Below are 25,195 nucleotides of genomic sequence, written 5' to 3'. Positions count from 1 at the left end.
TTTAAATAGTATAACTTCTGTTGATTTGGCAATAAGCGTAAACTGGAAAAGTAAATTGTGTCCCATTACTTCAGCTCATGGTGGAGATCAAGTTACAGCCCTGGCATAACCTGGAATAGCTTCCACTGAAATTAATAACAGTTATTCCTGCTTCATTCCAAGATAGACTTATTCTGCAGGAAAGATCAGAAAACTATGCCCAGCAGTGGTTGTGCTCCCATTTGTTGCTCCTATCCATCAATGCGGACAGAGCTTATACATTGGCCCATAAGATAGTTTGGGTCTTCTTCCAAACCTAACAGAAAATCCAGGTGATTATCCTGAAATCCTGCCATTTAGGTCTGATTCTGCTCCTGTGATTACAGCCCGCTGCATCTAAACTTGTGCTTCCCTGAAAAGAAATGGTCTCTTGAAGTGAGATCTCCACAGCAACTTCAGACAACTGTAATTGGAGTGCAAAATTAATTCTCCCTAGCATCAGAGGAAATGCAGAGCTGAGTGTGTGATGTAAACGGATTTTTTTTCTCTGCTAGAATGAAAAATTATCTATTTTATTTCTTGGTAGTCCTTTCAGCAGTGAAACTTATTTACTCAAATTATTAGTCCAAATCTCTTATGTGGGAGTTTGCTCAAAGTGCTCATAGCTAGAGCTGATCAAATAATAGTAAATATATTTGAACAATGTATTTGTTAAGTAGCAAAATAAATGACCAAAATTAGTTATTTGGTAGTAGCTGAATTAAAAAATATATTCACAAATAATTTATTTAAGAGAAATTGCTTATCAACTACACTGTTTTACAACAAATATTTGATTATCTTTAGTGAAAAACTTTTTCCTTGCTTCAGAGATGGGCTCTATTGGTTTATTCATATGAGTTTAACAATCTTAGTGTTTTCATGATAGTTAGGATGAGACTAAGTAGAAAAGTAGAAGAAATGTTAAAGGAGTAGAGGTTTCTGTCCTACTTTGCTGATTTTTATCTTTTATCCAACAATGATCTAATTTAAAATACAGCAATCTGATAGCACTGTCAAGATGTTCAGGCAGTTCCTCCCAGAAATTGCACTTCAGAGCCACTCTGTCCTGTGTCTTTCTGGTACCAGGACATTCTCAACAGGCTCCAAGGCTCCTAAGGAAAAGATCCCAGGAAAAGAAGTCATAACAGTAGAATCGTGAATACCTAAAAAACAAGTTTTTGCTTCAAGGTCAATTGTATTTTTGTTGAGAATCTGACAAACTAAAAACATTTGCAGCCCTGTAATAAAACTAATGCCCAGTTGTCATTTCAGAGATCAGATTCTACAGAAATGCTTAGATTTGAAATTCATTAAATTTGGATCTGAACCTACTCTTTACAACTCAGGACCTTTAAAGTCTGAAAGCATTCCCCAAACACTCAGAAACCTGAGAATCCATCTTTTTTATGATAACTCAGGTACGGCCAGCGTTGGCCTGTCCTTTAACTCCATAATGCTGGAAATCACAGTAGTGAAGCTGGCACTTAGTTTTGACCTGAAGTTGTGAACTTCCAGAAAACATCACCTACTTCTTCAAGTGCTTTGTCAAAACAATTAAATTCCCAGCATCTCAGGAGACCTAGTGCTGGACTTCTTGCCTGAATAGCATCCACTCTCTGAAAAGAAAGCATTCAATTGTCTACAAATGCAGCGTCATATTATTTTTCGGGGAGGCTTTTTGCCAGCAGTATTTAGAACAAGTAGACCAACACATGCTCTAATTATATTTAGCATAACAACCTTATTTAAAATGTAAATGGTTATAGTTATTCTTTAATGTCACTTGTAATAAATCTACACTGCATTAATTTCCCAGTAAGGGTGCATTATTTAGTTCATAAATTTAAAAAAAGCCTTTTAAAAATGTTTACTCTTTACAAATAATGGTAAATACAGGTTCAGAGCAAAGTTACAAGACAGGAAGTTTTTTCTGGTTTTGTTAGAAGGGTGTATTTTTATTTTGGTGATTTCAAAATTTCTTGTAAATGTTTTACTTGTTTTCCCATCAAAGACCTAAGACCAGACAGACATAATCACGTCACAGAACCTCTCCTCTCTCTATGCATTTAGCAGGTGACAATGCCAGTGAATTCAATACATGTGCAATTTGATTACAAAGCAAAACACAGTGCTCTGCTCCCTAGGTACTTGTAGAGGGGATGCATAATATTAGACATCTCTTAACACAAAACCTCCCTAAAAGAGGAGTGCTAGAATATTTTGGCTGCTTCCTCAAAACCTTCAGAAGGACAGCATCACTGAGGAACAAAACCTATCTTACAATAAAAATGTGCCCTATTTGCTTGTCTTGGGGAAGCACTTTTCATTTCTTTAAGCTTTCCAAAATAGGCATTTTGTTACAATGAACAATGGTTATTATATTCATTGTATATTTGCCTTGTAAATTCTCTGTGAGACTGCAGATTCCCTTAGGAGCCTCAGTGCACTTTTCTGAGGTCAAATTCCGCCCCATCATTGATGAAATCTAAACGAACTTCTCCTGTTGATTACCAGTAGGATCCCTTCTGCAAGGATGCCAATATTGGAACACCCTTCATTTTACAGAGCCCATGGGACTCAGTTTCACAACTCCCCACAAATTTTGAATGCAATCCAAGCAGTTCTGAGTTTTCTTTCACCCCCACACCGTAACCCATCAAGATGTTTTTCCTGAAAATGCAAGCAAACATATAGAGCAGTGAGTTCAGCTGGTGATCACACAATCCTGTCGCTGACTTCCTACCATTGACTTCCTACCCCATGTGTGACCTTCTCTTTCTCATACAGTAAGGAACAAAACACGGTACTTCACAAGGAAGTAGACAGGTGAAATAATGTTTTGGTTTTGGGTTTTTTTTTTTACTAGACCAGAATTACAGTTTTATAAAGTACCCTTTTAACACCTAAAGTGTAGAACAATCCCGGCCTTTGTGACACATAAGTCTCCTATCACTTGTTGATACCATAAAAAGCATAGTTGGCATCTACATACATATCAGGTTTAGATGTGAAACATCTTGCTAGCAAGTGTAGTGTTGGCTAGAATGAGACAGCCATTATACAAATGTGTGTGTTAGAAAATACAAACTATACATGTGAAAACATGAGAAAATTCAGATTGTCCCTCTTCCATTTTGCATTTTTCATTTTAGCTCTGGGTTTGTAGGAACACATAAGGAATGGGCACACTGCATCCATGCTTAGAAAAAAAAAAAAAAAGAAAAAAATCTCTCCCCGTAGCCTGTCTCACTTACAGCAATCTACCAAAAGAGTGGAGGGCCTTTGCTCTCCTTCCCCATCAGAATGGCTGGTGCCGAAAAGCTGACACATGTTCACAGTCACTCCAGCTGCACATCCCTCCCTCTTCCAGACAGCAGCCCTCCATCACTTTGGGGATGCATCTGTCATTGCAACACAATCTTTATTTATTATTATATTTGCTTATGTTTTTACATTTAATCTGGTTTGTTTAACACTTCTCCCCTGTTGTTTTTTTATTCTTATGCATATATTCAACTCTGCAGTTCAGTCAGTCTGAAAGCAAAAAGCACTGGAAATATCATATTTCACATATTTCACATAATTTTGAATATTTTCAGGTTGAGCCACCACCAGAACACAGAAGATATTTTTGACAAAACAAACTTTGGCAAACTAGTCGCACTTGGTTCATAGTTTGTTTTTTAATTCCTATTGTGTACATTTCTGAAAGTTTACAGCTACCTGAAATGAACACTGTCCCTCCATCTGGGAAGGAAAGCAGGATAGCTTGAGATAAAATTGTGTCACTGATTTCTCAGTCCAGTATTTCTCTCAAAATAAAATGAAAAACCCTTCCTAGACTTGAGGAGAGATACAGCGTGCACACTAATTAATAGAAGCTGCTTGTTTTCTCATTTTGCACATGCAAAGGCAAGAAGACTCTTAGCTCCAAACAGTGAGAACGATCTGGAAGAACTGGCATTTCCTTGGACAAGCCTGTGGCCGGAAAGAGATGACAGGAATGTTTTGTAGAAAAGAAAAAGAAGAAACAAGGCAACCTATTTCATTTTAAAAGGTTTCTTCCCAACACTATTCTGCCTGGAATGCTAGAAGGTCTTTGTGATACTAGCTGGAACTGCTGTGAGGTAATTATATGTAGTTACATAAAGCAGCCTAATGCTAGCCCAGCAAATTGTCTAAAAGAAGGGAATGTATTCCTTGTTAAATGTTTTGTCATGATGACCATGCCCTTTATTTATCTCTAACACAACATGCTTATTTTGCCCCATCTACTGTTTTCACCCTGCAAATTTATGAGGCTCTATTAATCTTCTGCCCTGCTGACTCTCTCTGTTGCAAAGTGTCAGCAGACTTTTGTACCTTGCTAATGTACAAAGTGCTTCCTATGAGTAATATCAGCATTTTGCCTTTTAATTGCACATATAATTTTTAGGTCTTACAGCTAATAAGGGAATTGAGACCACAGTTCATCATTGTCTCGAATGGTACTCCAGGGGTGTAGGGACTGTAGAAGCTCAGAGAAGAATATACTTGTCCTCGTTCCAAGCAATAGTTTCTCTCATTATAGCAGCCCCATTCACACCAGTCCGGTTACAGGTCTGCCAGCATTTCCATTATAAGCCCAGCTTTTGGGGGTTTCAAAACTGTTGTAAAAATTTATAAAACATAGCATACATTCTTTCAGCTTAGCTTTTTTTTGCATTATTATTATGCATTATTGTTTCTGCATTATCATCATTATTATTATTATTGTTATTGTTATTATTATTACAACTTTCTATAGAAGTTGATTTTATTATTTTAAAGACCTCATTACTTGCAGGGGAGCAAATGGTGCTTTGCTCATATTCAAACTAGGTCATGAGTCTGTTCATTGCTTATTCCATCTTTTCCATCCAAAACCAAATTTAAAAAGTAATAGTATGGTGCTAACTTGGAACAATGCACAGTAATTTTATACTAATAACCTTTAACAAGGTGTTTTACCCTCATCTCAAAATGCACATTACTGAGGAGTATTCCTATTGTTCGACCAGTTGGAGGGAAAACTATGTTTGCCTTCCTTTTTCCTATGGTAGTCAATTAGAGAGAAGATCTCATGTATCATATGCTGGAGGGTTTGAAGAACATGTGCCAAATTGTGCAATTAAATGCTTCTCATAAGTATGCAAAGCAATAAAAAGTAAACAGATTGACTACTGGAATATCATGCCACGGGAGCTGCTTGTAAGCAAATGACAGGCTGTTCTTAACTATTGGGCATTACTTTATTGTGGAAAAGTCCACAGAATAATCAGAGGTCTGGTATATTTTTCAGATCCTGCTAGGAATGGTGCAAACCCAGGCACCACTTTGAGTTCCTGGTCGTAATGTAGGGAGTGTGGGCTAAAAAGGGGCTGTGGCTATATGGCCTCCGAAGACACTTTTCTATCAGAAGATGAGAAATTTCTGTATGGCCTCAGAAGGCTCACACCATGCAGATCAGCTGCTCATTTTCATTTCCCCTGTCCCTGGACACCTGTGATGCCTGGGTGAGATAATACTTCAGAACGTCTCATGTCTTCTTTCTGGTTTTCTCACTCTTGTCCCACAGTTTGCCAACATCTGGATCATATTGGCTATTCATCTGAAGGTTTTTAACATTTGGTTGTTATATCATCTCCAGTTCCAGTATTGTTGTCGTAAAGTGATGTATTATTCATGCAATCCAGGGCTCAATTTTCAAACTTGTGGACTTCATACTATATTACCATCATAAATATTGATTTCAAGGCACCCACAAGCATTTTTAGCCCTTCACTGAAAACACAAAAAAGAGACATCTGTACTCTGTGGAGCATAAAATCAAAGGCTGTATACACATGGCACAATGGGATGCCAATCTAGAGATCCCAGATAGATGTCCAGGCACACAGTGGGCACTTGCGCAGATATGTGCCAGGGCCCACAAGCTGTGTAGCCGCATCTCCACACATTTGGGGGCTTAGACTAAGCAACCGTGACTCTCTTAATGAGTTTGGACCCTTCACTGCATTGATACATCTACACTGCTTCCTCTTCTGGGGTCAACTCACTGAATGGTGGCAGCATGCTGACAGATGGCTTTGATCGACATGTCAGATTATAATAATAGCAAAAAAGGAGAGAAACAAAGGCCATGGTTTACATAATCCTGCCACTAAATTTGAGCATTCAAGTGGTTTTGTCCTCTTATGAAAGCCCATTCTTTTTTGCTTATTTGTGGAGCAAAGATTGTGAGATGAACAGTGAAACCTGCATTCACTGGATGCAAGCTGTGAAAGGCAAGGAGGGTTCAAACAGGCTCTGGGTGAGCGTTCACAAACTTCCTCATGAACTGGATCCTCACTCCGGCTTCCTGGCTTCTTCTTTGCTTTGGTGGAAAGATTACCCCGGTTTCAACTGAACAGAGCCTTATTGTTACCACTGTTACCATATTTCTGAGAAAAAGATCCTAACTATACTCTTTCCAGCCAAGTTTCTCACCTGAGTTAAGAATTATGTTGTCACTATATATCAATGACACCACTAGTGTCTGGAAAACCACTGCAAAGCAGTCTCAAGGGAAGTATTTGTGTGTATATACATATATATATGTATAAATAGGTGTGTGTGTATATATGTATATACACGTGTATATGTATATATGTATTTACAAAAAGGATAAAGAATAAATACCTTTTAGAAGATCCATATATTAGAGATAAGCAAGGTTCACTACACAGGCTCGCAGTCCATCTCAGCATTACAGTAAACCCACAACCCTTTCTCCAGTATTCACATCTCCTGAACTGCACGACCAAATTACAGGCCTTACACTTTCCATTATCCCCTATCTATATTACTTACTTTAAAACAGTACTGTAATAATTCCTACTAACACAGACACTACTGATAGCAGGAATAAACCTAGAAATTTGCATTTGGTAGATTTGGGGAAAAAACAGAGCACCACAGAGGCTTCTAAAAAGGTTTTTAGGCAAAAAGTAGCTTCATAAAGATGTAATATTGTTCACAGTATAAAATGCTGATGAAATACAGGCATTTCCCTTAGCTTTTCTAAAAAGGTTACTCAAATGTTCAGCACTATATTTTCTTTCATTCAAATTGCCTTTATGATCTCCCTTATTATTATTTTATTGTTAAACAATTTGAAATATTTTTTCTTACCTGTCACAAAAATGCCCTTCCTCCAGTTTTCGTTTGTAGATGCCGTTACTGTGTCCCCTCAATGAAAACTGATATTCCAAAGGAAAATATTAACCTTAACTTACCTCTCTAGTTAAAAATAAAATTACTTCTAATCTTCTGAAGCTTATATTCCTTCAGTTCTTGAAATGTTTATGAAAAAAATATTTTTCTTTCCTACACTGACTGCATGAACTTGACTTCTTTATTTCTTTTTCTGGCTCCTCTTTTTAAACTGGTAGTAAGTACTGCACATAGCAGATTATCAAATGCATTTAAAACAAAGCTAGACTACATTAATTAGTGTTGTATGTGCACTTGAAGTGGGTAATATAGTTCATCCTCTGGCACTCAGCTCATTAATTTCAAAATGTATGTTACTAAACCTCTTATCTTGGTTTTACCTAATTAAATTATTAAGATGAAACTTAAAATCAGAGGTTTTTAAATGTCATTCAAGGCACAGCTACAATTAAGAGATCAAATATTCATAGTTTTAAAAGACTCAACCCAGCAAGACCACTTTTTGTGTATGATCAATTTTGTGCTGATTTTTTTTCCAAACTGAACTGTCTAAATTTCAATAATGTTATGATTTGCAAAAATAGACAGGAATTTAGGACATACCACTCTGAACAGATAGGTTAATTAAGGTTCAGTCTAGTATTGATATGTACATATTATAAACATTTAAATAGTACAGGTTAACGGTGGCCTTGGAGCTAAAATGGTGCTGCAGGTTGTTATTGTCCTCTAAATACTGTGGTGTCACTGGGCCGGCTGAAGTTATTGTCAGAGTGATCTGGATGGCTAAACACAAGCATCTGGTGTCTTTTAGACACCCTGATGCATCCAAGATATTTGGTGGCGGATGTGACATAGGCACTACCTACGTCCTTCTGTGGTAGCAGCTGGAGACAAGGCCAGATAGCCAAGAGCATTTACAATGGCAATAGACATCTGTATTGAAGCATCTGAACTATCTCCAGACCATCCAGATATTGTGTGCTGTAAAGACTTCAATACTTCTGTCTGAAACACGGAGTAAGTTTGTTCTAGGAAGAGAAATATGGAATCACAGAGTAACCTGCAATCACTACCTTGCAGCTGGTCAAAATAACAAGTACCAGTCACAGAATCACAGACCCATTCAGGTTGGAAGGGACCTCAGGAGGTTTTTATTCCAATCTCCCGCTCAAAACATGAGGTCAGCTCTGAGGTCAGACCAGGTTGCTCAGGGCTGTGTCCAGTCATGTCTTGAAAACCTCCAAGGACAAAGACAGCACAACCTTTCTGGGAAACCTGCTCCACTGCTTGACTGTCCTCATGGGAAACAAGTTTTTCCTTATATGAAGTCTGGGCATCTCTTGTTTCAACTTATGCCCATTGCATTTTGTCCTCTCATCATGCAACACTGTGAAGAGCTTTGCCTTGTCTTCTTGATCGCATCCTTGTAGGTTTTGGAAGTCAAGACGCAACATTTAGTTGCTGGATCTGTCAGAGTTTTAGCTCCCATACCCGACCCACCTGGCACTGGAAAGCTTCTTCAAGGATTTAACCAGTTACAGTCTGTGCTTCTGACTGAACACAGAACTATAAGAGCTCAAAAGGTAGCTGCCATGGACGCACAGTAGAAAGTGGTTGAGTATAACACCCAAGGTGCAATGGTAGAAGGGTAGGGAAGGATAAGTCCCAGGGCCACATTTTCATTATTTTGGCACATATCAAGTCAGAAAGTATGGATACTCCAAACATGACATGTTCTAACATAGCTGGTTATGCATATCTGGACTGGAGAAACCTCCTCACAGAAAATAAAGAGACAGTCACAGCTCATGCTACCTATATCACTATTATTACTATTCATTGACAATATTAACAGCTACAGTCTGCTTGATCTGATTCTCTGACTGACCCCTGGAACAGTGGCATAGTAGTCTGTAGAGTTAAGTTAGGTATCCATGACAGGTGGCCTCACCTACAGAAGCTATTCAGAAATAACTGTAAGTCATGTTATGTGGGCACATTCCAGTTTGTTAGCACAAATATTTCAGGGAAAAAAATGTCTACAGAAAGTAAGTTTGAGGCAACTGTATAAGAGAAGTAGCAACAAGGAGCACGCACACATCACAAGAGGGGGATGTAGCTTCACTGGCTGGTTGTATTTTGTTCTTTGAATTCTCTACGCAGACAGTTCACAGTATAGGAGTTGTGCCACAACTAGCTAATGTTCTGCAGATACTGCATACTGAGAATTTGGGGAATAGCTATTCTTAAGGTTGCACAGTCAAGCACTCCAAAAGCCAGGAAGTGTTAGGGTTTGATACGAGCAACAAAATAACTGTATTAGTCCAAAGCAATCCTCCTCAGACAGGCTTAACTAGAGGGTGATGGTGTATGTATGGTTTGCTAGGGTTTCACAGATGTTTTCCAACAAAAAAATTCTGACAAATCTGATGGCGATAGCACTGTCCGTACTCAAAAGGATTATCTCAAACCAACATATTTTCCTTATACTCAGAAGCTGCTTCTTTCTGCTCCATCTCTTGCAAACATTTCAACCCACAGGCTTACATCCTTTCCACCTTTATCACCTAAACTTTCTGTGCCCATACTCGGTCTCCAATTTTCAGACTTGCCATCCCATCCCTGTTGTCCTTGATGCGACTTGCGCGGACGGATGCTGCTACTCAGCACTTCTCCTCTGAAATTGAGTCTCCTCTTTCCACTCCTGCTCTTAGACCAGTGAGGTAGCTTGAACCTTCTGTGACTTGAATTCATATTTACACTGAAGCAGGCTGAAATGTTTGCAGTGTTCATCAGGCTCAGCAGTGAATATGTTGCCTGTCACAGGGTGAGGCACATGTCCACTTAAGTCCCAAGCTGAACACAAAGCTAAGTGTCAAGAGGCCAAGGCCCAGGGCATGGGCATAGATGCATGTAATGAGCTGTGTAAATATGATGGTAAAAGCCTTAATGCATGATGGGCTAGCATCTCTAATGCAGCCTGGACAGATGCTGTATTAATGCCTGTGGAATATGTGTGCAACGTCTCTGCAACTTCGATTTGGGTTAAGAGAGGATTCCGTCATCTTTCCATTTTCCCTTGGCCCCTCAAAATCTCCTTCAGTATGTTGCCTTCACAGAAATAGTTGAATTTTGTTTTGACTGCTGCAAGAATCAGCCACCTATATATGGCTGCAAATATTGCCTGGTTCATGGAAGAGCTGGTGCAGTGAGGAAGCTGAGGGACATGGCATCTGGGGAGGTGTGTGTGGATACAGCAGGTTCCAGCCATGAGAAACCTCCTCTCACGAAGTCAAGAGCCAGGAGGTTAGGTGCTTGGCAGCCTCTTTCTTATTTAAGAAGCAGCATTTCTGAGTTCTCACTAAATCTCTTTCCACACAGTTATCCCCAAATTAAAAGGAAAAAAAAAGCAATCCATTGCTCTGCCTTGAAAGCTGCCAGTCTCCAGATCAGTGAATGCAGTAGATCCAGTGTTTTCTCTTTGTTGATGATGTCATTATGATTGTGCCTACAAGTCCTGTTCAGGATAAATAACGTCTTGTACAAAAGAAACAACAAAACGTTTTCTATTTTGGGATGAGCAACCAGAATAAGACAGACAGGACTGAAAGGATGATAAGAAAAAAACTTGAAGGACATAACTATAGATGAAGATCCCATTTTAGCAAGATAAGACAGCACATTCATGATACTGGGCAGGGCATTGCCTCTGCTGAAGTACACAGGATTGGCCACATATTAAACTACTCTGTTGGTTCAGGATTGGAACAAAGGTATTAATTCAGTGGAACTGAATGTGTCTTGTCTATCTGCCAGATCTATCCATGCACATCCAGAAATAGGTATGGCTGCTCTCACAGGAATGACAGTTATCATTCAGCAACAAAAATATTAAAAGGTATTGTCTGAATTTAAAAAACAAAAAAAGAAAAAAAGAAAGATTTCTTTGAGGCAGCCAAGATGTCTGTCCTGCTTTGTCTACTTTTATCTTCTGAGGATGCTTAGGTAAACACACACAATCTTCATAAGGACAGACCAGCTCAGTGAGTAAGGTTAGTATGCTATAAAAGACTCATTGTCTACATTCATTTTAGATTGTACCTACAGAGGATTTATAGAAACAATACCTAGGTGGCACTGAGGAGGCTATCAGTGCTATTTACAGACAATTTAAAGGAATAAACCTGCAGTTACGCCTGTGTTTGCTTTCCCTTGTGGTCTCCCTGCAACGCTTTCTAATCCTATTGTGACTTGATTGTTTCACAGCAAAGTGCTCCACAGAGGCCAGTAATTGGCACACAGGTTCAAATTAGATTGCTGTGTGTTTAGGAAAGCAGGGGTCATTTCCCATCAGCACCACTCATTAAGAAGCAGAGTGCTAAGTTTTCTATTACAGAAAATACTCGTATGTAAGTGTGTGCGTGCTTGGGAGGGGGATTTTATGTATAACTTAGAGCAGAATTAGTCTGTAATCAACAATATGCAAAACAACTTTGGTAGAGGAATATATTAACTATGTACTCAATGACAGTTTTCTTAATTCTGCATCTGTCTGACTGTCATGCACAAATTCCTTTTCACCATGTAAATATGAAGTCAAACGTGGGTGAATCCAAAAGCTGGCTTGGAGGCAGTTGAAAAGTTGGCCTTGTGTGCCTCTGGCTCTTGTGAATTTTAATCAGGCTCTCAGTGTTAATTGCACATCAGCCAAGTTTCAGTTCTGGTACACTTGAGGCCCCAGTCAGCTCCTGCGCATTTGCTGTGGGGAGGAAAGAGAAGCCAGGGTTCCGAAATGAGGTGGTTGGGCCCTCAATTAACTGAAGGAAGAGAGATAATGTCAGTATGCACCAGAAAGGAGAGTGAAGGACAGGTAGGATTAAGAAAAAAAGAAAGAAGTAAAAACCTGTCAAGAGGAGCCAGCTAGCGAACACCCTATGCCACAAGCTGAATTGTTCCTGGTGTCAAATAGCTAATAATTTGATAATGTTTAAACAGAGGAGAGGTATTTGGGTAATTCTTGCCTCACCTGAGGTACCCTGGGCACCTGACTTTCCTCAAACGCTGAGGAGTGTCCTTTCCTCTAGGATGACTAAGGGAGATGTCTATCTATGTCCTGCCCGTGGCTCCTTCAGAACCAGAAAGCAGGCACGGCAACACTCGCGCCTCCAGGGAAATCTCACTTGCTAGGCTTGCATCAACCATTTTTAACTCACACATTATCATTACTGTGGTATAGCCCCTATTTTGCATAATAGCCCAGTGGTTAGAGGTCTCCTGCCAGAAAGAGGACACCCAGGGTGTAGCTTGAGGCGGCTGCAATCCTATGCCGACCCGCTGCAGAGGAGTCCCGTGGGCAGAGAGTGTTAGTGTTATTTCTAGCAAGAGTATTTTCTGCTCCTTAATGAACCGTGGGGAGGGGGGAGGGAAGGTCACTGTGTGGAAATGGCATGAGATCGGATGGAAAGCAAGCAGATGAGTATGCAGCTCTCTGGCTCAGTGGCAGCACGTTCACCTGAGACCGAGCAGATCTGAGATGTTGGTCTGTGCCCTGAGGAGTGGGCATGTATTTCACATGATGCCTTAGAATTAACCTGTGGAGGACTCCCCATCCCACCTGGTCACTTAATTTCATGAACCTGTTTCAAGTTTCAAATCCCAATCTTACAGAAGTGTCACACAGGAGACAGATGGGGTCTGACATGCGTTCCTCTCACTATTGCCTGCTCCATCTCTAGTGGGTCCTTATCTAGTGGATCCATATCAGCATCTTCCTGAACTCTTCCCCCATTCACTGGGTGCACAGCTGATACACTGAGGTCAGTCTTGCAAATTCTGCTCCTAGGGCACCATTCAGAAGGTGACCCTGTTCTTAAAACTACTTTGTTCTTCCCCTCATGTGACTACTAATTAAAATGTTTCTTGCACTCTTCCCCAAGTCCTGAAGTCTCCCATGGTGGGGACAGGACCTCATCAGAAAGGCCTGAATGGGCTAACCCAGGGCCACATCCTGTAGCTTGCGGACACTACATTTCTGGACTCTAGTAGTGTCCAAAAATGCGTGCCTAGGAAAGATTATAAGGACAAAGTGTACGAACATACAGGTTCTTTCCCCTAGTCCTCTCCTGGTCCCCAACTGCTTTCAGCTATGGGACTTCCTGAAATTGTGTGGGATTCTATGTCTCTAGTAAACATCAGATTATTTATTTTTCAAGGTACTTATCCAATGTCCTTTGAACCTTTGCAAACTCTTTTCTTTCCAGGTGAAAGAAATCTAATTAATCTGCTGAAAACAAAATATATTGAGATCTCTAAGTAAACAAACTCATGCTTCCTTTTCCCTCTCCTCTTGCCAGCAAGGTGTATTTTTTACATATGAGAATGAAAAAAAAAATCTGCTGTGTATGTGAAACAGAGATAGCAATCTTCACTTTTACTTGCTCCCTCTGACGTGAGCCTTAAAGGTACACTATGACGATGTAACCTGTCTTGGAGAGCAATATCAAATCTAGGATGATGATATAAAACAAGCAAGAAATGATACCTATCTGTGGAGTTTTGCTGTGTAAATTGAGTGAAATTTCAGTCAGTGTTGGCATTTCTCCTTCCCTGCTCCCTAGTCGCCATCAGCCAGTGTTGTGCATTATGGTTTTTTATCTGCATTATGTTTTATATCCAGCATGGCAAGTCACAGCTTTGCGGAGATCCCTTATCTTTAGATCGGGACTGCATTCTCATCATACATCTGTTGAAATGTTGTAAAATCCACAGTCATCTCTGGATTGAAAATGTGTTAGCATGTAAAGTATTAGACAGAAATATAGTTGTTACTTCAATTCTGCTGAGATTTGCCTTTGTCTCCCTAGGATTTTACCACATATTCACTAACATGCTGAGAATACATCTTTTTTTCCTGGTATGGCAACAGAAACACTGCTGCTCTCTGAAATCTCATTCATTGTAGTTGGACTCTCACAAATATAAACACATGGGAAAAAAACCTGCTTGTCTTCTTTTTTCCTAGAGAAGACAAACCGTGAGAAACCAGCATGATATATTCAGAAATATATACTTCCATGTAGTGTCACACCAGAATAAAAGGCACCGATGCACTTTCAAGAAACTGGGGGGGGGGGAGGGGAGAGAGAAGGAAGAAATGAGCAAATGGAAATTTGAAAAGTTATAGAAAAAAATTGGCTTTGTAAGGATTTATTTTATGACGCAGATCATCATAAGAATATAAGAACTGCAGTATCAACTGGATCAAAGTCCCAATTAGCCCAGTATCTTGCCTCCAAAAATGGCCAGCAGTGGTTGTCTAAGAAGAGTATAACCATGATACAACAGTACCAACAGCTAATAAAACTTCTCCAGAACAGTTGCAGTCACCAGTGATTTCTTGAATGGAGGTCTATCTGATGGTCCTGGGTAGACTTTTCTTCCATTCTTTCATTCATTTTTTTTTAAACCAATAACATTTTTAGCCTATACAATATTCGCTGACAAGTTCCACAGCTAAAAAGCACCTCTTTTCTCTGTTTTGAACCTACTATTTGCTAGTCTTGTTGATGCTTCCTAATTATTCTGTTAGAGATGATAAACATATTTGTCTTCTCCATACCACTATGATTTTATAACCTTTAGGTGATCTATTTTCTAGGCCAAAGAATTTCCAGTCTAAGTAATCATATCTTCTACTGGTACTAGTAGTACCAGTGAACTGTCTCCCCTCCCCCTCAATTCACCAATTTATAGTTAATTTTGCTTTAATGTTTCATATGGATTATTAATAACGGATTATTTTTTTTTTTAAATGAAAACTGGCAGTGACTAAAGAAAGGTGATTTACTGACTAGCTCCAACTGCATCCTACCCTGGCTTCTAGTCAGCCAGACCCCTTCTTTTGTGGGGTTGGAAATGGCCTGTTGGGCCAAGCACGGGACCCTCACCTTCACACCAGTCCCATACCAGCACATGGCCAGGCATGTGGAGCCTTGGCCACCACCCAACAGAGCAACCGCAACCACTACCACCATGGTGATGCTAACAGTTGTGCCTGGACCCCAAACTGCAGTCTGGAAGAGGATGTTTGGAATAAACATGTAATTGTGTGGTGTTTTGGTGAGAAACTGAAGGAAGACTGGTTTGTTCCTCCCTCCTGGGTTCACAGGCCACAGGTCCCTGTTGTCGAGGGGTCCCAGCAGCCATGTCCTTCCGCATTTATGGAACGTTAAGACCATTCAGTCACTTTGGAAAGATTGCCTTGATCTGGTGAGATTTTGCTGCATGCTGGAGATAAATGATGTGATGTTTTTCCCAGTGAGCTTCTGTATTCTGAGCTACAGTTGCACGTTTTTGGATCTGGCAAATAGAAACCTTCTGCTTCACTTATGTCCCATGTCGCAAACCTGATGGACTGACCCCTGACTGAGAGTTGAGGTCTTTCCAGAGCAAAATTAGCAACAAAATACATACTGCAAAGACCTTTCAGGAAAGATGTGCTTTTATTGACTGAATAGTACCACAAGGTAGGACGAAACAACTTTGTATGTACAAACCTACCCAACCTATTTCTTTCCACACACTTCTGGCTATTCAGCTTTACTGAGACCACCACAATCAGCAAAATAGCCGCTAGCTGCACAGGTCAAAGAATTTAACTTAAAGTATAAGCCCTGCTGAAGTCATTGCATTTCTTCATACGCTTACACATATGTGTTATGTTCAGAGTGACGGTGAGACTATAATAAATCTCCTATGACGTGCTCTGCTCAGAAGTAACATAACTTTTCAATGGTTCAAAATATGGTCTAAATTCTGTTGGTCTCCCTATTATCTATCAAGATTTTTTTTCTCATAGGCACTATTTCTAATTTATCTCCTCTCTTTTTAATTTATTCTAGAACTACCATGAAATCAAAATAATTCAAAAATCCAGTCAAAGAGTTAAATACAATAATTTCATCATTAGAAAGGACAGTATGTAACTATCAGGCCAAACAGTCTATCTTATGTTAAATGACAGGTCAAAGAAAGTTCATTCCTAATAATGCAAATCACAAATCAGTGTCTCAGGAATAGCATATATGAAATGATGTCTGAAACATCAATAACAGATTTTTTCCCTTATAATTATTATTAGCTTGGTAATAGTCGTTAGTGACCTATCTCCTTCTGCTGATTTAGTAAAGTGCACCTAATAACAAGCAGGGGTCAAACGTACAAACCAAATGACACTGCATTCCCTAGATACATAGTGCAGTTTCTAATGATGTAATAAATGCCTTGCAGTGTTTTTGTCTCACCCACCAAAATTAAGCCTATTAGAGTAAAATATGCCAATTGAAAACATTATAAATCTTGCCTGGAATATAAAGCAAATCTCTATAAACAGTGCTAAAATGACAAACTACCTCTTCTGTTAGAGAGGCTGAATCTCTAAAGTAGCTTTTATTTCAGTTCTCGGTTAAAAAATCAAGCCTTCTGAAATTATGTATATTTATTATATAAATAGCAAGAAAGAGAGAAAGCAGTATCACATTATGGCCTCTTTTTTGCAAGGAATTAATTGTGACTTCAACAAAAATACCTTTTTAAAGAATCCATCTTTTTTCATGAGAAGGAGAAACTATTGTCCTATAATTTTAGACTTAATATGGATATTCTAGCACAGAAGAAACGACCTTCTCTTAGACAAAGTGAGTTGGTTCACATTTCAGGGGAAAAAAATATTAATGCTTATATCCATCTCTGTATCAAGAGTATCCATAAAATCAGCTAGTCCCTTACTTAACCGTGCTGGAACCCGCTCAAGCCACTGAGTTTAAAACTGTGGTTTTATTATTCTTTGATGTCCATAGCTTAGCAGCACAAAGCTGGTTCCAAGCGCTTACTCTCTATAAAGAAACACAAATGTTTGGCCTTTGGGCTGTAAATATTGTGTCACCATTGATTTTTAACATATAAAGTGTATTTTCCTGAATGTCAAGTATTCTTAAAGTGCAGGAACTCCCATGAGCATGGAGTGTCAGGAATTAAAGACAGTTTAAAAGCAGGAGCTACAAGCAAGGAAAGAAGAAAGTAATAGCAAGAAACAAGAGAAAGAAGAAATGAAAGAATAACTAATATGAACTTAGCTAAGTATTATATTATCGTTTATCTCCCAGACGAAATTGTCACCTGGGGAGCATAATATGCTATCACCGGAAAGAGAAGACTGAACTGTGATACTATCAATAAACCTTTTCTTACTACATAAGACAGTTTTCTTTAAGGATTTGTGTATCGCATGCACTAGAGGAGATTTTTTTCCCAGCTAAGTAATAGGATTGATTTGGGGATCAGACACGCTGCTCGTTCACAAACAGTGAAAGCGTCGGTAGCCGAATGGAAATGTGGCTCTGACAGTTTGCTATTATTGCCCTACAGCACTTCAGTGTTTGTTTTTCTGCATTGTATCTGCTGCTTTGATGCTATTTCACCAAAGCGATCTCCTTGAGAAGGTGGTTCAGAGCAGGACCCTAACTTAGCCGAGGCGCATAGACTAGGAGCCAGTCATCCTGGGACAGAGACAAGTTCTGCATCACCTCCAGCGATGTCTGCCTCCTGCCCAAGTACAGAGGGATGGCTAGAGGTGAACATAGCTGCCCCCCGCTCAATTACCTGGGATGAATCCAGGCTGGGATAGCATCTCACTCACACAAAATTACCTGGGATGAATCCAGGCTGGGATAACACCTCAATCATACAGCTAGGAAAGCTGAGAAGGATTCAGCCTACTGGATGCAATGTCTTTACAGTGTAGCCTCAGGCAGTGCAACTCTGCAATGTCCTTTACATAGGCTGGTGGTAAATCACCAGCCTATCCAATAACGAATAAGAGGAATACTCCTTCTAGGTGATTATTCAGAGCAGACCCATCACCATAGCTTATTTCTATAGCCAGCACAGACAGTCAAGGTTCCTGAGAGGGCAATGCAGAGTATCTTAGGTCAGGTTCCTCCTCTGACTCTTACACCTCTCCAATGAACTTGTGTGAATACTTCCCTAAGCCAGACCTTTGAACAGCAAATTCAGTCCAGACTGGAGGAGAGACACTGCCTTTCTTCTCCGGAAAATATCTTCAAGCAGCTGTACTGTAAAAGTTGCGGTGGATAAAACTCTGTTACCTTTTATCCTTCCCTATCCCACTTGCCACAATCAGTAATCATTTGAAAGATATTGCACACCGGATTCAGAGATTCTTTTGAACTATTTTCTCATTTATTATGTTTACTAGATGTTTCTTTCAGAACTTCAGAAAAAGTCTGGCATCCATCTCAATTTTTTCTGCCTAAGAACAGTCAGGTTGCCGTCAGACATTGTCTCAGACATTTATAAGAATATTGACTATTTAATGCAAAGCATTCTTTAAATATACAGGCACATATGCCAGCTCCTCTTAAGAAGGATGAAGAACTCTGAGTTCTCAAATGTTTAAGAAACATTAAAGGTATATTTTTGATAAAGGCTACTTCTTGAGAGATGGTGAGAATTTCCAACTCCCTTTGTTAAAACACTCATCTCGTCTCAGCAGCAGGCATTCAGGGCCTGGAAGAGACCAAGGACACCCCATGTATTTAGTTTACCAAGGTGAAGCTTAAGAAGTTATTTGGCATGTAAAAATGTGCAAGCATAGGGAAAAGACTTCTGATAATTGGTTCTTTATACGTAAACAAAAATGTACCAGTTTCCCAGAGCTAGGGGTAGGTATGTTCAGGAATAAAAGCAGGATGTGATCTATTTAACTAACTAAAGCCCAGGAATTGCATGTAAAGTATTCTAGTGATCATATTTGAGATATCTAGCAAACTGATCCTCCTAAAGGAAGCTGATCCTAGGTGATAGATCCTGCTTCAAATAAAGAATCCTATCCATCTAAGTTAGATACCTAATTGAGGTGTTTTCAAGTCTAAATAAAGTGATTACTTTTTAGGAACCATTTGGAGCATCCTTCAGATTTTCTGAGCAATATCAGTCTTTTTTTTGTGTGTGTGTGTGTCTATGTAAGAAATTAATTTAAGCAGCCTGCTTTACTAAACACCAAAACGTTTAAGTAAAAATTAGGTAGAAAATATCTCGCCCAAACCATTTATTTTTATCAGTTGGATTAATTCCTGGATAACAGCTACAGATAACAGTTGCATTAGCCATTGGAAAAATAAACTGAGAACTGCATTCTTTGGCTAGAAGTGACTCTAAGAGGCATAACCTCAGCTGTAAGTTGTGATGGAAGGATCCCAAAGTGAAATTCCATGTCCTGTGGTGAGTAGGAGATGACACAAGATGCATCTTCATCTGGACGTAAAACATTTGTGAAGAAAAGTGAAGAAAGTGGTGATCTACCTGCTAAGAGGTGTATCTTGTCAAGTCACACAATATCAGCTCTTAGGTGCTGGCAACTGATTTCAGAGTAAAATTTAAGGTGCATTTGAAGCACTAAGTAGGACCCCTTTGCTTCTGAGACCCTCTTTCTACATGACTGACTCCAAAAATTTTTTAAATTAAATCTTCTCTGTTTGAAAAACAACTACTGTAGACACCGTGATCTTCAAATGGAACCTCCTTGCCCTCATGATCGGAGGTCCTGCAGCCATGGGTGGGGAGTCTTCCTCTAGATTTTGCATGAGGGATGTCTGCTGCCTAAATGCTCATCCATATTTGCGGCATATGGCTTCTGATCGGTACAGATGGTTTTAAAATAAGTACAGTGGATTAAATCAGTAGAAAATAAAGCCTATCAATTTGTCAAAAAGGAATTACTGTGGCTTTCAGTTGTACTCCCCCCACAAGGAAGAATTATGTTTTTTAAATGAATGAAAACATCATGAGCAACACCCACATACTGCTTCTAAAAAAGCCTGGGATCTAGTAAAGAATGCAAAGGTCGCAGGTACTGCTATGCATTTCCAGAAAATTGTTTAACTTTGTATCTTAGCAGTAAATTTACCTTTCTCTCTCTGTCTCTCTCTCACATACTTTGAAAGACAATATCAATGTTTTTATTGTACACTGGGAAATATGACAACAGTTCAAGAATAGTTTTGAAAATCTAAGATACAGCTATTGATCGTCTCAAACTATTTAATCTTCAATTAGACATTGAACTTTAGAACTGGCAGAATATATAAGATTTTTCTATCCTTGAATAGCAGTTCATTTTTGTCTATGAATAATACATCTTGCTACAATAGTGCAGTCAGACACTGGTATAATTAGACACATTTCTGAGGTCTGCCTATGGTTCATGCATCAAACACTGATCCTTCAGGCTGCCTTGTATAGGTCTATAGGCTTGGGACGCTAAAGAAATGAACACAGTCATGCTAACAGTGCCCTCACTCCAGTTACAGATGTAAGACGACAGTGACTGCTCCAAGGCATACTAATTACAAAGTATTTAGCAGTCAATCTCTAGCACACACCTGCCAGAAGCAGAGATGGGGGAAATGTGATATCCCTGTTTCTTATGTTACACAGACCCCAGCTGGAAGTTAAGTTCTTAAGAGGCCAATGACTGTACAAACCATATGTTATCACAGTTCAATCACGCCCATAGCTTTCCGCATTTTAATGTATATTTGGCATTGCTAGATAATGTGACGTCTTCAGACTAATCAGATGGATATCTTAACCGGTGAGAATATTAAGGTAATACAGTGCTACAGATAACATCCATTGCATTACGTTAGCTTCGCACTTGTATTTCTGCATAACGGCTCTAGCTCCTAACCTGTTCTGACTATAAACTTTGCCAGGAGGCAGCCCATTTAATCTAGACACAGATTTTGTTATTTCAACTTATGCCTGCTGTGGATCTTAATATTTTGGATCCAAATAGCTCCTAGAAAAAAAAAAACAGCTCTGTCTGAGTGCAAATTTCGCTGTGTAGATCTACTTCTACCTGAAAGAAACTATACATAAATTGGTTAGAAAAGTAAAAAAAAAATAAATAAAATAGATCTGTCCTTTTTTGTTGTTGTTTTTAATAACTAAAGACAGAATAACATCACCGTTAAAAATTATACCTGTTCTAAATCTTTATAAAGAAAATAGAGAAAAGGATCAGAAGGGAAAAAAGAAAAGCACACCCGTTTACGGATGCCCTGCAACATAGTTAGGGAAAAAAGGAAATAAAACAAAGAAAAGTTTTGCAGCACAGCATTTCATTGCTGCTGATTAAATTCTCTGTCCAAAAGTTGTTTCAAGGAAGCCCGACACTCTCAAACTGGGGGAAAATTGAAATTTTAAGTTTTTCTTCTGTCACTGGTGAGGAAGAAAGCAGCTTTATCAGAATCAGGGAAATGCTTTGCCTTTCACATCATAATATTCTCTTATATCTGCTGAACCCAACGTTTTCCTCAGCGGTATTTTCACCTGACTGCTTAGACACCCGGCCACAGGGCTAACACAGTTGCCCAACATCACTCAGTGGCACAGTCAGGATTTGAACCCACAGGCTCAGATTACGCGTTGGAGGCTTAGTCCTCTGGCTCACAGAAACTGCACTAATACAAACCCATATGATTACAGAGCTGAAGGCAAGAAACTCCTAGGAGCAGTCTGGTACCTGAAGAGAAAGATTCAGAACCAGAGAAGCAGCAAGCCACATCAGCGTGCTTTTGTGGGCTCAGGAAACCCTTTTTTTATATATGTTGGATGTATCATTGGCACTCAGGGGCACAGGGTGTTTTCAGCAGGAAAAAAAAGAGTTCCCTAGTGCTTTGACTACACATTTTCTATTTCAGACTTAAGACCTTTGGGAAGGAGCTCTATCTTGTACAAGCAAAACTTTCTGCTAGTAAATAAAAGATGCAATCAAATTGCTTTCAGCTGAAAATTTGGGGAGAATATTTTTGATGAACAAAGTAACTGTAAAAGGTTTTATGTTTTTGTTCTCGCTCTCTCCTCATCCCTGCAATCTCATCACTCTTGCTTTTGATTTTGCCAATGAAGAAGGGGGACAAAGAGAAAATAAAATAAAAATACAAAATCTATTTTATTTTCAAACACCTGAAGCTCTTGTATATAACTTCTGTTTAACAAAAATGCCTACATTCATTTTTGGTTCAGCTAGAAAAAGAAAAATAATTTCAAGCATCTTCCCTTCGTGAAACCCAGCTGTTTGTATTACCATGAAAGAGATGTGCAACTCTGTCGGTTCGGCTTTTCTGTTTATATATCTCTGTTTTAACTGATTGAAGGGGAATGAGAAAAGTGACCTAGCTTTTCTCTTCCCACTATTCTTTTTCCCTTCATCTTACTCAAACAAAACAACCTTGATGACCAAATGTAAGTCATAACGCAGTGAAATCTCTTGATGACTTGCATGCTGGTTGTTTTTGAAAAGGGACTGAATAAAGGCTTCAGGATTTCATCGATTACCTGATCTTAACCTATTGGTTAAAGTGTATTTTTCAGTAATTTAGATTTATGCATCCTTCTGGGTAGTTGATGGAGAACTCAGGACTTCTCTAACACAGTGCCTCCCACCCTTCTGTCCTTCAGGTGCAGATAACCATGGCAAAAGAAGGGCTAAACCAGACAGGTGAAAAACAGAAAAGTTGAGAAAAGAGCAGTCACATATCAGAAAGTTACAGCATTTTCCAAGGAAGAAGAACTCACAAAAAACACATTCTTACTTCAGAAAATGTCATTCTACCACAAAATCTGTGTGTTCATCCAATTCCCATCATTTAGACTAACATTTCCCTTTGAGACCTCAGCTGTAGATGTCAGCATGCTGGCAAATGTCTTTATTCTCACTAGAGAATAGGGTTAAAGTATCTCTTTAACCCTTTTCTCACCAGAGTACTGCTTGCTGTGTTGTCAGACAAGATAAATATAGACCCAAGTATAGCTTGGGTGTATGGCTGCTCCCTTCTTCCTCTTTCATGATCCCATGGGCTTTACTTGCTAGTGATGGAAAGGAAAATTCTTCATCCTTTATTTCTGTGTGGTTGACCTTTTGCATTTAACTGTGTCTGCCCAGGAACTCACGAAGCAACTGGTTTGCTGGAATCAGAGGGTAATGCCGGTGTATTACAGCTGGCAGAGTCAGTTCAGCACTTTTCCCTAAAAGCAGGACTTGAGCTGCCTAGAGAACCAAGCAATTTCTCATCCAAATGGTCTACTAAAGATCTGGACTTCTTAAATTACTTTCTACTTCTCCAAGTGGTGCCCTTGCTTTGAAACTACTTTATAAATGGAGCAATAAGAGCAACAAGAAGCTGTATTAAATTACCACTAGATATTCTCTCTTCTCGTATGGATTTAAGTCTGTTATTCTCAGTGTATTTTATTGAGGCCAAATTCTAGTTAAACACTAGATTGTGCATTACATTTCACTGCTTTGCATGAAGAATCTCGTTTGCTCACACACTGTGTGGAATAGATATATGTATGTGTAATTACTCACTGACAGTATTTTGTATAACTCTGCACAGTTATAATGAAAAAAACCCCACCACTAATGAGGTTTTGTCATTGTGTTACACACAAAACACAACAGAACAGAGCAATGTAAGCTATAGCAACGGCTCCTCTTGTGACTTAAGGATGAGTTAGATAGGAAAGATGAGTTAACACAACAGAACAGAGCAATGTAAGCTATGTCAATGGCTCCTCTCGCTACTTAAGGATAAGTTAGATAGGAAAGATGATTAACATGTATATTAATTACCTGCCTATGTAGCCATCTGAGTGACTGCCCACAAGAAGCAATGGTTTCTGCATCCAAACTCTTCTAGTGGCACCACAAGGAAAAGGCACCCAAATGGCCTGAGGCACCTGAGCCACTCAGACCTAATCTGTCAAATTTCTCCTTAGCCAGTTCCCTGAATGTCTTTGGTCACGACAGCCAATTATCCAAATCTCATCAAATCTTAGTTAACAGTAAAGCATAAAGTAAATTCTGTAGAATTGCTAGAGTTTAGGTTAAGAATGCCCACAAACATTTTTTTGCAGTTATTAAAGCAAAACAATCCTTTAATACTTTAAACAATATTAGGGATTTTTTTTCCTAAAACTGATGTTTATTATGAATGTTTCTTGAGTATACACTGGTGTGTTTTATTTTTATAAAATAAAATATCAGGCTTTGCTTCACATTTATTATTAATGCAAGATACACGAATCTCTCTTAAAATTGTTGTATCAGGTGATATTTGCAGGTGCAATTGTTTTGTTTAGCAGATGCTATTTCAAGAAAGGGAGAGAGATAATGTTTCCCCCTCAGTCCACAGGATGGTATCTCAATGGGGAGCTGGACACATACCTATATTTCACAATATGTGCTCATCTATAGACTCCGTTCCACGGTGCCCTGCCTCCAGTGCCACAAAACTGCATTCACTCACATATTCCTACCTCCAGCTTCATGCTTTCCTATATGCAAACAGCACATCATAGAAATCCCCATTATGAGAATGTCTGAGGGGAATAATCTCTACTTGCAATCAGAGGTCAGAAAACACGCTGGAGTGTGCTTTTGAAGACTGGATATATGCACCGCTGGTGCTGGTATAGCACATCTAGAAAGAAAGGCAGTCTGATGGAGCTGGGATGCTGGGATGCTGTGCTACCTATGGAACGGCGAAGTGCTGAGCTCTTTAGAAAATCTGTCTAGAGTAATGTAAGTCCTAAAACCTCCACTGAAAAAAACACCCACTTTTGAAATGTGGCCCACAGCTACAGTGACATTTGGAAAGCAAGGCCAGTGAATTTGAATTGCCGCTGTCTTACTGGATGCGTTATGAAATGTGTTTGGACACCTTTTTCTTCCTTCTTCTTTTTTTAGTTAACTGCATTTGGTTTGGGGGTTTTATTTCTGCAGGATAGTGCCCTAGTTGCACTTGGCACAGGCATTTGAGCTGGGACCTCTTTAAGTAAAGCAGGAATGGGC

The sequence above is a fragment of the Aptenodytes forsteri genome, unplaced genomic scaffold (assembly GCF_000699145.1).
Source record: "Aptenodytes forsteri isolate BGI_AS27 unplaced genomic scaffold, ASM69914v1 Scaffold51, whole genome shotgun sequence".
In the NCBI taxonomy this organism is placed as follows: domain Eukaryota; kingdom Metazoa; phylum Chordata; class Aves; order Sphenisciformes; family Spheniscidae; genus Aptenodytes; species Aptenodytes forsteri.
Note: the sequence above shows the minus strand (reverse complement) of the source record.